This window comes from Sceloporus occidentalis, unplaced genomic scaffold (assembly GCF_023333645.1).
Source record: "Sceloporus occidentalis isolate IW3139 unplaced genomic scaffold, rSceOcc1.0.p SCAF_9, whole genome shotgun sequence".
NCBI classification, from domain to species: domain Eukaryota; kingdom Metazoa; phylum Chordata; class Lepidosauria; order Squamata; family Phrynosomatidae; genus Sceloporus; species Sceloporus occidentalis.
This window is the reverse complement of record NW_028316989.1, coordinates 34322561-34337214: the sequence shown is the minus strand read 5'-3', so window position 1 is coordinate 34337214 and position 14654 is coordinate 34322561. Positions and strand designations below refer to the sequence as shown.

The 14654-nt window shown below is 42.4% G+C and overlaps 1 protein-coding gene across 1 annotated transcript in view; it reads left to right on the top strand.

Moving 5' to 3' along the window:
- Nucleotides 1-11173: 11173 nt before the first annotated feature.
- Nucleotides 11174-14654, top strand: part of CD276 (CD276 molecule) — a 45524-nt gene continuing 42043 nt past the window's right edge. The window contains exon 1 of the mRNA XM_089538677.1: nt 11174-11436. The gene's annotated coding sequence lies outside the window, so the exon portion shown is untranslated. The remainder of the gene's footprint in view (nt 11437-14654) is intronic.

Here is a 14654-nt window from a genome sequence, read left to right as displayed (position 1 = left end):
GACATCAGTGTCACTGAGCTAAAGCCATGCGAGTCACTTCGTTGACTCTCCCTATCTTCTAACCATCCATCGGACTGCGCCGGAGCCGGTCAACCAGAAATGCCAATACATTTGCTAAACGTTTTTAATTACAATGAAATAAAGACAAACACGCCAGGAGCGTCAGAGAGTATCTGTAGCCGGTCAGTCATTACAGAGCTTCCAGCAAGCATTCCCGGCAGCCATTTCAATGATGGATCGTTTAAAGCCTATTTGCTATTTTGTATTGGATTTGTCATCTGCCAATCCGCCTGTTGTATCTGCCTCACTGGCAATGCTCAGGACGGACACGCCTGCGTTCCGAGTGAGAGAGCCAGGTTTATATTTCTTGAAGCCTAATTGTAATGTATGTTTTATCAGTTAATTTGCATTGGCTCCAGGAGATGTTCTCCCAAATGTCTGGATACAAGCCACAGTAATATGAACTGATTGAGAGCCAGCATGGCATAGTGATTTGAGTGTTGGACGAGGACTCTAGAGGCCCATCCAGACAGGCCAAAATAAAGCTGCTTCGGGTCACTTTGGAGGTATGCTGTTTAAATGACACATGCATCTTAAGAAGCCAGAAGCTGCGCCAAAGCTGCGCCCCAGTCCTTAGGACTGGAGCATGGCTTTGGCACGGCTTCTGGCCTCTTAGGATGCATGCAGCATTTAAACAGCATACCTTCAAAGTGACCCGAACAAGCTTTATTTTAGCTGTCTGTTCAGGTCCTAAGAGACCAGTGTTTGAATGCCTGCTTGATCCTGGAAACCTATTGAGTGACCTAGGACAAGTAACGCTCTCTCAGCCTCTGAGGAAGGCACTGGCTAACCCCCTCTGAACACATCTTGCTAAGAAAACCCCACGAGAGGTTTGCCTTAGGATTGCCTTAAATCAGAAATAACTTGAAGGGACACAACAACCTCTGGCAGCTCAGATATGGAAGGGCTTCCTGAGAGAATCCTGCCAGGTTCCTCCTTGAGTGGGTTTTCGAGTGACATAAGGCTGTAATGAAATTTAATCCAGGTCAGTTCCAGTGTGTGACACAAGGTACAATTTCGGATGAGGGATGGGTTCAGCAGTGGAGATTGCCTTAGAAGATGGTGGACTCTCATTCTTTCGACGACTTTTAAAAATATATATATAATTTTTTTTTATTTACATTCAAAAGGGATCTCATTTACATACACGGGGATAACTCAACCCCAGCGGATAACAAGGGCCTGCTGTAAAACTGACACATTCACACTTCCAGGCAGAGCATTTTGACTACTTGGTTCTTTCAGACCCTATGTTTTTGATGGCTTTTGCAGCTTTGAATTATGTTTGCCAGAAATTTATTTTCCTTCCTCTTTCTTTCTGCCTGTCTGTCTTTCTGGCAGCTCCTTATCTTTAACAGTTACATGGATGGCAAGCAGGTAGAATAATTTTTGTTCCACACTGGGGTTAGCTGTACCTATTGAACTTGGCCACTATAAAAACTGGAGAATTTTCTTTCGTTTAGTATTTAAAAGCACTGTTTACGAAAAAACAAAAACAAAAAAACAAAACCCCAAATTGTATTTTTTTACTCTAGAAATGTAATGGCTAGAACTTGAGACTGAAGACATTTAAAAGCATGACAAAGCAAACCTGGCAAATTACTCCTTCCCCCTACGGCTTATTTTGTAGACCAAGAATAAATCCACAGTTTCTTTGTACGATCTGAATAAATTGGACAGGCATGCAAGAACAAGGTACATACTTTTGCCTGCTCATCATTCACAACCAACTGAAGTTCCAGGCAGGCTGTGACTGTTAGTGAGTCAACCCACAATGTGGTCAACTTGCAAAGCACAACTTCCACATTCTGGGGTCTTCAGGGTCTCTTCCTCCTGCTCCACTGCTCTGAAATCAGTCAGCTGCAAATGACTCAGACAGACATTGCAGGATTGAAAACACATTCCTCCCTCTTTTCTCATGAACTGAATCCCCAGTCTTGGCTGCAGACCATCAAAATATGGACCCGGAAAGCACCCAAGGGCAGCTCTTTCACATGTATGGCTGCATGAATGAAGGGAGAATTTGATGCAAAGGCTATGTGGGTTTCCTACATTGGTGGTTCTTATTAGATACCTTCAGGTTGACTCTCATCTATTGTGACTCTGTCTTAAGGTTTGTTTTTTTGTTGCTGTTGTGTTATTGTGTGTCTTCAAGTTTCTTCCAACATATAGTGCCCTCAAGGTGACTCTCCTGGTTTCCATACTGCAAAAATAAAGCAGTTTGACATCACTTGAACTGTCATAACACTATCCTGTGGAATCCTGGGATTTGTAGTATGGTGAGGTATTCAATGGGAGGATGGCAAAAGAGGGATGAAGAAAGACAGATTTCAGTCTGTCTGCAATAAGCAATGCATTAAAGCTTAAGATGGGAAACAATGGGATTCTCCTCCAGCCAGTCCTCCTATAGCTGTGTGTCTACAAGAGGCTAGGTAAACAGCAGCTGTCTCTGAAATCCTTTACTGAACATGCATGAACAGCAAAACAGGGAGAAAAGGGGGGAACAATTAAGCCTGATTCAGAAGCATGGCTCTATATGTTTTGCGACCACATGAAAATCATACATGGAGACTGGCAAAAGATGACAAAATGTATGGTTCAGCATGTTTTTGTTTACTTATGCAAGGCTCCCCTGACCTGGTTGTTTGACTTCACATGGGCATATTGTAACTTTTGGATAAAACATTTGCAGAAAGACGATGCTCTTCTTTTCGGTAGCGTAGAAACCTATCCCCATCCACGTAATATCTGCCTTTAGCATCACATTTTCTGGTAAGCGAGTAATAATAATAATAATAATAATAATAATAATAATAATAAAAATTTTATTTGTATACAGTTTTCCCTAGATCAAAATGGTTTACAGACTATAAAACTATTAGAAACATCTCATAAAACAGATAAAAACAAGTAATACAATTATACAAATACAATCATTCACAGGGTAAGGCAGAGAATCGATGGCATCAAGAGCGCGCAACTTCATTCCTCGGGGGGGAAGGCTTGGCAAAAAAGAGGTTTTAAGCCTCTTTTTAAATGTTTCTGGGGGGGGGGTCATGAGATGGAGCTCCTTGGGGAGACTGTTCCAAATCCGCGGGGCCACCACTGAAAAGGCCGCCTGGGATGTGGGGACATATTTGGAAGATGGAATCTCCAACAGATTCTTCCCGGATGTTCTGAGTGTGTGGGGCGGATTGTGTGGGGAGATGCGGTCCCTCAAGTAACTCGGGCTCAAGCCATGCCCAGGACCACATATACTTTGCTAACTTAAGTGTACTTGTATATCGCCTCCACTGTTGGAGGCGGTAGACTTGCAGCATCAATAGCTGGAGGGTGTTATTAGGAAGGTGCTTTTAGATTTATGTCTTGTTCCATGGCTTTCCATGACCAATGGGTTGGCCTCTGAGTGAACAGAGTGCTGGACAGTTTGTTCTGATCCCGCATGACTCTTCCTATATTTTCCTAAGGAACCAGGCAATCCCTTTTTTTTTTGTCTGAACTGATATTGACAGTTTCACTTATAATTTGGATGAAACAACATTCTGAGTGGTACCTAAAAGTTGGGTCTCACAAATTTCCATACAAAACAAACCCATTTGTCCACTCCCCAAAAGCGAATATTTACCGGTGTGTCCGCAACTTGGACAAAAATGTTCAGGATTTCAACGTCGGTGTAAACATCAAGACTGGAATAAATTGGTCCATAAATGTGCATTTTAGAGGGGGGAAACAGAGACATTTTGAAGGGTTTTTTTAGTTGATGGATTGGGATCAAATGTTTTACTACAACTCTCAATTTGGACTCATCAGCACCTCTCTGTAATCAGACGTGGATTTATGTAGCCTAAAAGAGAGACAAAATGGCACAAAACAGCTTAAATTATAGTAGAAATGTGTCAAGATGCTCTGAATGGGGAGGGAAAAAAACTCATCCTATTGTGCATGCCACATTCTTAAGAGGAAATTTGGAGAAGAAATTGAAAATACTCCAAAAACTCAGAATAACATATCTTGGATATCTTGTAATGGCAGAAAACTTTCATCCAAGTTTGTTATATTTATTTAATTAATTAATTTCTATCCAGCCTTTCTCATTGTACAGGATCCAAGGCAGTTTAGAAACATTTTTAAAAAGAGTACAGTTAAAGATTCGTTCTACAAAAGTTAGAAAAACAGGCAACTGAATGACAATTCAGTTGAAAACATGATTAAAACTGTGTAAAACACAGGGTTGTTGTTGTTGTTGTTGTTGTTGTTGTTGTTGTTGTGTGCCTTCAAATCGTTTCCAGCTGAGGATGATCCTAAGGCCTAACAACAGCTAGATTCCCTGTGCCTGGTTTAGCCCAAACTCTTGTCAATTTAATAGCAATTCATCCTCCAGATGTGGTTTAACTGCAACTCCCAGCTGCTCTAGCCAGTTTAGCTAATGGTAAAGAATGCTGGGACTTGCAGTTCAACAATATCTGGAGAGCTTCATGATTCTCCTTCCAGTTTACAGGGATATTGTATGTGCTTATAATATTGACCCAACCTGCCACCAAACAATTTCTATGATGACATAGTTTTCCACCACATGCCTCTTCCCAAATGCATCATATCGTCCACTGGGTTTCTCCCTTTCTTCAAACACCCACTAAATTATTGCCCATGCCGCTCTGAATAAGCTACCAAATATTCTTTTATTATGATTAATCAGCATTGCCCCTCCTGTATATTTTCCTATAGAAGATGTTAAAGCAATAGGCCAGGATGAGTCAAGAGGAGAAAGGACTTTTCCAGGCATCCCTGCTGCTGGGATTATTATATTGCATGCTTCTGTCCCTTTGGCTGACTGCCCAGTTTTACATAAACCAAGTAAATTCAGCAAGCAAATATTTTAGCACTGAGTAGTTGTGTATCCTTCCTCAATGCCATTTGTTTGAAGTTTTCTCTGTTGTTGTGCACCTTCCAAGTGACTTCTGATTTATAGGGTTCTTTTGGCAAGATTCATTGGGAGGTAGTTTGCCATTGCCTTCATCTGAAGCTGAGAGAGTGTAATGTGCCGAAGGCAACTACATTGGTTTCCTTGGTTCAGCAGATATGAATCCTTAGTCTCTCATAGTTCAGTTCTCAACCTGTTACACCACACTGGCTCTTATCTCTGTAGAACTTGGGAAAGTAACTTTTACAGCTTGGGAAAGGTACCCCTTGGACTACAACTCCCACAATCCCCCAGTCAGCACACCTCAGCCAGGAATCCAAAAGGCAATGATGCTAACTTCTAGTCCTTTGTTTGAATGTGTCCTTTATATGAGAGCCAGGGTGGTGTAGTGGTTTGAGTGCTGGACTGTGTGACTCTGAAGACCAGGATTCAATCCCGTCTCAGCCATGTAAACCCAATGGGTGACCCTGGGCAGGTCACACTCTCTCAGCCACTGAGGATGGCAATGGCAATGAAGAAACTTGCCAGGAAAACCCCATGATAGGGTCACCTTAGAGCTGCCATAAGTCAGAAATGACTGAAAAGCATGCAACAACAACAGGTGTTGTATATGCTAGGCTGTCACATCCATGTGTTATTTAAAGACAAAAAAACCTTAATGCTGGAAGATGGTTGGCGTACTATGCCAGGGTCAGCATAGGCAGTGGAGACAAGAAAGAAAAAGGCTATGATCTCAGAGGCTGCCAAGGACATAAGGCATTAGAAAAGGGGGCTGCTTGGATCAGATAGTGTACCAACATAATTCTGTCTGAAAAGGGAAAGCCTAGGGCCTTGAATTTGCCCATCAAGAATTAGTGTCTGGAAACTCAGCAGAATACACCTCACCCAACTATAGTCTTCAAAGGGCACCAGGGCTTGCCAGGTCAAAGCTTCAGGATTTTTAACTAGCAAGGACTATGGCTGCATCTGCACTGCAGAAATAATATAAGTTGACACCACTTTAACTGCCATTGCTCGATGCTATGGAATTCTGGGAATTGCCATTTTGTGAGACATTTAGCCTCCTCGGTCAGAGAGCTCTGGTGCCACAACAAACTCCAGTTTCTAGAATACTATAGTACTGAGGCATGGCAGTTAAAGTGGTGTCAAACTGGATTATTTCTGCAGTGTGTATGCTAAGACAGCATCCGTCACGTCCCTTGAATAATGCAGTGGGACGCCACTCTACTGAATATAAATGTCAAGAATATAAATGGAAAAGAAAGCTTATTCATAACCCTTGCAATAATTGCAATTGCTTCCCATAATGCGATGGGACATGACGCTGGAGGCTGTTTTGGGCAGCTGGTGTGTCTCCAAGACAGAATCCAAATGGTAAGCCATGCTGCTAAAGGTTTTATATAAGCTTCGCCCGCTAGTTCTAGAAGCTGGGGGGGGGGGGGAATATACGCAAGGAGAGAAATAATTCCCCACTGGTGAAATGGGGGCACAGAAACATGTGCTCTTAGTGTAAAGGAAAATATTCTTTTTTCTGAGAGAGAAGATAAAAGAAAGCACATTGCAGTTTGGACATATTTCATGCCCTCTAGCGTTTCACATATTAAAACTGGAGCATGCATGGCCAAGCAACGTCAGAGTGTAGTCAAAATGGCAAAAATTATTAATGAGGAACAAAACACAATCTGGGAGAGGCTGCAGCTGCTTGCTTTTGCTGAGTGGACTGGGAAGGGCAACACCCAGGCCTTCCTCTGCTCTCCTCCTGCTTAGTAAACTGGTTGTAAACTCTTTTTGCACTTTGCACTCAGTTTGCAGCAGCTGAAATAAGCTGAGGGAATGGGTCAAAGTGAAAGGAGGAAAGAAAACCTGGGACATTTTAACAGCAGCCAGAAAGGTGGGATGGCAGAGGATTAATCAAAACAGCTGGAGGGTAGGATATCTCAAACTCTGTCTGCCTGGTCCAATCTCTCTTGTTGTTTTGTGCCTTTAAGTCATTTCCAACTTACGGTGACCCTAAGGCGAACCTATCATGGGGTTTTCTTGGTAAGATTTGTTCAGAGGGGGTTTACCATTACCTTTCCCTGAAGCTGAGAGAGTGTGACTTGCCTAAGGTCACCCAATAGGTTTACATGGCCAAACTGGGATTTGAACTCTGATCTCGAGTCATAGTCCAAAACTCAAACTGCTACACCACATATGCAGTCTATGCTGTATGTAAAAATCTGTTTCTATCACAGCTGCAGTAACAAGGAACTCTTGTATAGCTCTGTGTCTATGGAACTCTGTGCAGGTTCAAACCTGACTCTTCTGTAGTTTTGAGACATATTGACCTGAATGCAATCCTGTTGCTGACTTACCTCACAGGGCTGTTAGGAGGAGAACCAGTACAGTGCCTCATGTTTATTGGAAGTAAGGTGAGAAAGAAAAATAACTAATCTAGAGGTAAAGGTAGTCCCTTGGCATGAATGTCTAGTTGTAACTGACTGTAAGGGCAGTTCTCATCTCTGTTATTAAGCTGAACAGCCAGCGTTGTCCAAAGATGAATCCGGTGGTCATGTGGTCAGCATGACTGCATCGAATGTTGTTACATTCCCACCAAAGTGGTACCTATCTATCAACTTGCATTTGCATGCTTTCAAACTGCTAGACTGGCAGAAGCTGGAACTAGTGACACGAGATCACCCCATCATGCAGCTCTCAGGCCTTGAACTGTCGATCTTCTGATCATCAGACTTGGCATCTTAACCACTAGGCCACCACATCCCCATAACTAATATACAAAGACATAAAACAAAGCCAATGGGAGCTTGGATTTGGTTGTTTCTTTATTCCCTCCAAAACCCATGTTCTTTTCCTATCACAGTGTTAGATGGTAGGCCCGGAGGGGCCAGTGTGGTATAATGGTCTGAGCATTGGACTAGGACATTGGGAGACTAGGGTTTGAATCTCAGTGCAGCCATGGAAACCCATTGGGTAACATTGGGCAAGTCACACTCTCTTAGCTTCAGAGGATGGCAATGGTAAACTCCCCTCTGAAGAAACCTGCCAAGAAAACCCCGCGATAGGTTTGCCTTAGCGTCACCATAAGTCAGAAATGATTTGTAGGCACACAACAAGTACAACAACTATTTAACATTGGAAATCATCTTGAAGTAATTGGCAGAAAGATAGTAGAAAAGTGTGGTAAATCTCCATGAAAACCTCATGACAGATTTACCTTAGGGCAATGGAAATGACTTGAAGGCATACAACAATAACAACAACAAAAAATCTAGACTGGGTTGTGCACTGTTGACTATATTAACACCTTGGCTCATGTGTAGCATAATGTGGAACAGAGATACTTCGCTGCAAAATGTCATGTGTTCTGTATCAGAGAGCTGTCATTCTGAAGGCTAATGGATTTTGCGGTTGTTTCTGTTCCTTGCATGGTCCATGACCCATTACTGATATTTAGTGACTTCATTACAAGGGATTCTGTGGGTTTTAATTTTTATTTAATTTGAGATCCACCACAACTTTCACTCCCATACAGTGATTCTTTTATGAGCTTTGAGAAAATTTGATTTCAAAAGCATGCCTTAAAAGATGTGCATATAGGGATCAGACAAAAAGAACAAATGTAGATAAAACTCAAGGGAAAGTCACACAAACCAGTAAAACACAAAGAAGCGTAAAGATCAAAGATGGCAGATCAGTCTTTAGCAATGAGAATAGATAGTAGAATATATAGAAAATTAGGATTACATTGTATTAAAAATCTTAGAAAAACATTTGAGCTTAATGAAAGAAGGTATAATTCTGTATATCAGAATGAAAGCATACTTTTGTTTTACAAGAAGCACACTTCCAAACATGAACAAACATTTCCGATTAGATTTGTGGATAATATGGAGAACTGAATGAAACCCAACAAAGGACATGCAATGGATATTGATATTTTATTTTTATTTTTGCATAGAATTGGTTTGAATAAAAAAATAAAAGTTTAAAAAAATGGGGTACATATTTGGTCAGTTCTGATAAAGATATTTCCCTCTAGTGGATGTTTAATGGATTGCAATAGGAGTCATTTCACTTTGCCTGGTCTGAAGTAGCAACCCATAGGCTTTGGAGAACTCTTTAGCCGAGGGCGGACATAGAAGCTCTTTAGAGGGGGAAACCACAATCCAGCCAATGACAGATTCAGCAGAAAGGAATCCTGGTGAGATCATATCAAACAGCCCCTTTGCTCTGTCCTATAGGCAAGAGAAAATCCTAAGACACAAGTTTCCTTGTGTATGCACCAGATTGCTGTGTTATTTTTGACAGCTGCTTCTGTGAGACCCAGGGCAGTTTTGTTGCCTGGACTTAGCAGCGGCTTCTTCTTTCTCCACCCACAATAAGTCCAATTATAGGAACAGAAATCCAAATATAAACAAGCCAGGATAGAAAAGGCTTTCCCTAGTATCGCTCCAAAACGGTAGAATGCACCCTCTCCAGAATTATGACTCACTTGACCCTGCTTTCAAGAGCCAGCGTGGCAAGGAAGGCAAATGCAAACCCCTTCTGAACAATTCTTGCCAAGAAAACTCTATGATAGAGTTGCCTTTTGTATTTGTCGTGGTGCGCTTTCAAGTTGTTTCAACTTATGGTGACCCTATTCATGGGGTTTTCTTGGCAAGTTTCATCAGAGAGGGTTGGCATTGCCATCCTGAGAGAGTGTGACTTGCCCAAGGTCACTCAGTGGGTTTATATGGCTGAGCTGGGATTCAAACCCTGGTCTTCTTAGGGTTGCCATAATTCGGAAATGACTTGAAGGCACAAAACAACAAGACAACCCAGCTTTCAGGAAAGATGTTCAGATGACTCTTTAAGTCCTGGACTTAATTTCCAGTGTGTCACTGTATTCTGTTTAATAGTTCTGTCAATGTCTGGTGTTCTTCTGTCACTGAAGCAGTGAATCCGCTGTAGGTCCAAACTCTAGCCATTCAAAGTGGTAAGCCTGTTTTAGGAATAGCTCCCTGAATAACACATTGGCATGGGAGCTGCCAGTATGGGTGCTGAGGACATTGAAATAATCAAATACTTCCCATATCTTGGATCAATCACTGACCAGAATGGAAACTGCCGTCAAGAAATCAGAAGAATAGGACTATGAAGGGCAACTGTGAAAGAACTAGGCAAGATCCTGAAGTGCAAAGATATACAACTGAACAATAAAGTGAGGATTTTTCATGCTATCGTATTTTCCATCATTGTATATGTGTGCAAAACTGGATGGCGAAGAAAGCTGATAGGAAAAAGATATGGTGCTGGAGAAGAGTGCTGAGGATACAGTGGATGGCTGAAAAGACAAACAAATGGGTACAAGAGCAAATCAGATCTGAACTTTCTCTAGAAGCCAAGATGACTCAATTGAGGCTGTCATACTTCTGTCGAGGAAGCAGACTTCAGTCTACAAAAGCCCCTGCTGCCAACTTCTTTCTTTCATTTAGTCTCAAAGGTGCTACAAGAACTCTCCACCTACTGATTCTACAGACTAACATGGCTATATCTTTGAATTTGACCATTCTGATCAATGTTGGATCCTAGGTGCTCCTGCGTGCGGTAATGTGCATGTGTCACGGGCACGTGCACCATTAACTTTAATGGAGGTCACCCCTCCGTGAATAATCAAAACTGCAGATCTCAAGTCTGTGAAAACGGAGGGGCAACTGTGTGTGTGTGTGTGTGTGTATACACACACATATACACCCCACTCACTTCCATGCCAGCATTCTCTGAAGATGCCAGCTGCAGATGCTGGTGAAACGTCAGCAACAAACTCTTCTAGAATGTGGCTACAAAACCACAAAAAACTATATATATAAAATACACATTAACACATCTTTACCTTCAAACAATAAGATATAGCATAGAAGACAATAAATAAAATATACAGTAGCAGGCAACAAATTAAAACCATGCCACGGATCTTCTAAGCAGCCACATGGCATTCAGTAGGCATGTGTCTTCCAGTTGGACCCCAGGACTTTTCCAGAGGTTTGCCTTAGGCAAGGAAGGCTCAGAGGTGTTTTTTGCCTCTGAAATGCAATCTGACTCAGAGAAAGAGGGGGGGATCCCAGGAATTGATCCACCCCATCCAAGCCACATCCCAAAGCAAGGCGGAGGCTGGATGGGCTGGGACTTTTCTCCTCCTTCTTTTCTGTTCCCTCCAGCAGTTTCCCCTCTGGGGCAAGGGGATTTCCTAGCCAAGGTTGCCCAGTGCTTGGCTTCAGTGCCAAGGGGGCCAAAGCAATGCCAACTTAGAGGCAAAGAGGAGAAAAAGTCCCCCTCCCAGGCCAGGCAAGGAGGAGAGATCCGCCCTGGGCAAGAAGGAGGAGGAAAGGAGGAAGAGGGAAAAGAAACAAAGAAACCAAGGAAGGAAGGAAAGAAACAAAGAAACCAAGCAAGGAAGCCAGGATCGCCTGGGCAGAGTAAGTGCCCCCTTGGCTTGGGATCTGAATGGGGATCTGGAGGAGAAAAGGGTGCCAAGAAAAGCACCCAAGAGAACCAGATCCCTTTCTGCTTTACGCAAGGGACTCTTGAGATTTTGCTCTGCATTTGGTAAAGTTGTTATGATTGGTTTTAATGCCAGCACCCAGCACTTCTCAGTCAGCATGGCCAGGGTGAGCCAGAACTTCTCAGTCAGTGGAATAGTCTGGGTAGATCTGATTTAAAAAATAATAATGTGCCAAGGTTTGCTTTTGTTCCCCTCCTCTCTTCCCCTCTCCTTCCACTCCCTTAAAAGAGTTCCAAAAACTGGTGGATGATTTGTGTTGTTGGTGTGCTTTCTTGTTGTGTGCCTCCCAATTTGTCGTTTTTGACTTAGGGTCACTCTTATCATAGGGTTTTCTTGGCAAGTTTCTTTAAAAGGGGATTTGCCCTGGCCTTCCCCTGAGGCTGAGAGAGTGTGACTAGCCCAAGGTTCACCCAATGGGTTTCATGGCCAAGCTGGGAATCCTGGGATTTTCTTGGTTAGTTTCTTTAGAGGGGGGGTGTCATTGCCATCCTCTGAGGCTGAGAGAGTGTGACTTGCCCAAGTGGGTTTTAATGCTTGAGCAAGGAATTGAATTTTGATCTCCCCAGCTGTAGTCCAACAGTCCAACCATGATACACAGATGCTCCATGTTGTTACTTTTAAAATAGTATTTTAGGCATGCTTAGCTAGTCTTGTTGTTGTTGTTGTTGTTGTTGTTGTTGTGTGCCTTCAAGTCACTTCCAACTTATGGAGAAGGCAACCCTATCAGAGATTTTCTTGGCCAGACTCATTCAGAAGGGGTTTGCCTTTGCGGCCCTCTGAGGCTGAGAGGGTGCGACTTGCCCAAAGTCACCCAGTGGGCTTCCATGGCTGAGTGGGGATTCAAACCCTGGTCTCTACAGTCATAGTGCAATGCTCAAACCACTATGCTGCATTGGCTCTCTTTAGCTAGTCTACCAGGACAATAGAAAAAAAGAAAAATCTAATTAGGTTTTCTAAATGCATTCTATAAAGAAGTTGGATATTTAGTTTTTTTAAAATGCAAGATCCATTTATGAGCTTCGATACCAAGAGTTGGGAATGGTTGCTTTTCCAGAAACTGGCTGGAATAATCATCAAGGCAGCCATGCTAAGTGCACTTTCTAAGAAATAGAAGTGGGAATGCTAGGCCTTCCAAGCCTTGTTGGATTGGAAATCCCACCAGCCCTAGATAGCATATATAATAATGAGGCATAACAAAGTTGAAGTCCAACACTGTTTGGAGGGGTACATATTTCCCACCTCTGTTCTGAGGGGTAAGTCCCATTGAAAGCAGTGGGACTTGCACCTGAATAAACACTGGGATGTGAATTGCAACTCCTAGAATCTCACACTAGCCATGCTAGCTGAGGAACTCTAGGTGTTGGGGTCCCCAAAACTAACTCTCTCAAGCCCTGATAAATATCCATAGGAGTCAGCATGGAGGTAGTGGTTTGAATGCTGGACTCTGGAGAACAGGGTTCAATTCCCAGCTTGGCCATGGAAAACTATTGGGTGACCTTGGGCAAGTCACACTCTCTTAGCCTCAGGGAAAGGCAATGACAAACCTCCTCTGAACAAATCTTGCCAAGAAAACCCCATGATAGGGTTTGCCTTAGGGTTGCATTAAGTCGGAACACAACAACAACAACAGCAAAGGTTGTTACAAGGTTTTGTCGTGGTAAAATTGTAAGTACTGCTTTGCTGAGTCAGAGCAAAAGCCTGTCTAGCGGCTAGCCCTTCATCCTGTTTCTCACAGTGGCCATCCCTGCTGCCTACAGGAAGGTCACAAGCCAGATGTGAGCATGACATCTCTCTCCCATTGTTTTTGCAGCAACGGGAATATGGTGCTGTGGTGCCTCCAACCTTGGAATTAGCATATAGCCATCATGGTTATTAACCACTATTAGTGTTATCCTGGAAGGATGTGTTTGAGATTATTTTATCTGGTGGCCAGGACCACATTTTATGGTTCTGTACCCATGCATTGTGTAAGACAATACTGTATTTCCTCTTGGTTGTCTCAAATCATTCACCATACAACTACAGTCAGCCTTCTTTATCAATGGATTCCTCATCCATGGATTAAACCATCCACAGACTAAAAATATTTTTAAAACTATAAATTCCAAAAAGCAAACTTTTATGCAGCTTTGACTTTTGCGGATCTGATTATTTGCAGTTTTGATTAATATGTTCTCTCTAGAAATCTCTTAAGTCCTCCAGCATAACTCTGCCAAAAGTTGACCATATAGTTGTGCTGGAGACCTCCAGCATGAGTTTATGATCAATTTCTGGCAGATGTTGACCATAGAGTTGCACTGGAGAACCTGGAGATTCCTAGAGACGTGTTCTCTTAACATAAAAAGAATAGTCCTTTTTTATTTGCGGTTTTTCCACATTCACAGAGGCAGTTCTCCCCTAATCCAAGTGAATATAGAGGGACCACTGTATTGCCATTTTATATAAGGGACACCATTTTACTATGGCATTATATTTAGTGGGACTTGAGCATCCATGAATTTTTGTATCTATTTGGAGGTTGGGTGGGGGTCCTGGAAACAAATCCCAGTAGATTCCAGGGATGACTGCCTCCAGTATTATGAGAAACTGAGTCAGAGAGAAAGATAAAAAAATTCACTCTGTCTACTTTTCATCCTATATATATATATATATATAATTCTGTGCATCTCTCTATAAGCTATTTTGTTGTGTACCTTCAAATCATTTCCAACTTATGGCGATCCTAAAGCGAACCTAACATGGAACTTTCTTGGCACATTTCTTCAGAGGAGGTTTGTCATTACCATCCTCTGAGGCTGAGAGAGTGTGTCTTGCCCAAGGTCACCCAATGAGTTTCCTTTACTGAGCATCCATGGAATGGAGTTTTCTGGGATTTGAACCCTGGTCTCCAGAGTCGTAGTCCAACACTCAAACCACTGGGCTACATTGGCTCCCACCTAAGCTATTTAGACAGGAAAAAAATACACATATATATCCAATATCACTGCCCCAGGAAAATTTAGAATTTAATTCTTTTGAACCACATATCGTCTGGCCATTTCTCTTTTTGAAAAAGGTGTCTTTCTTTTTTGGGTCTTGGTTTTTGGATAAACTGCTTTATATCAGTTGGGGGGATTTTTCTGTGGTCTCATA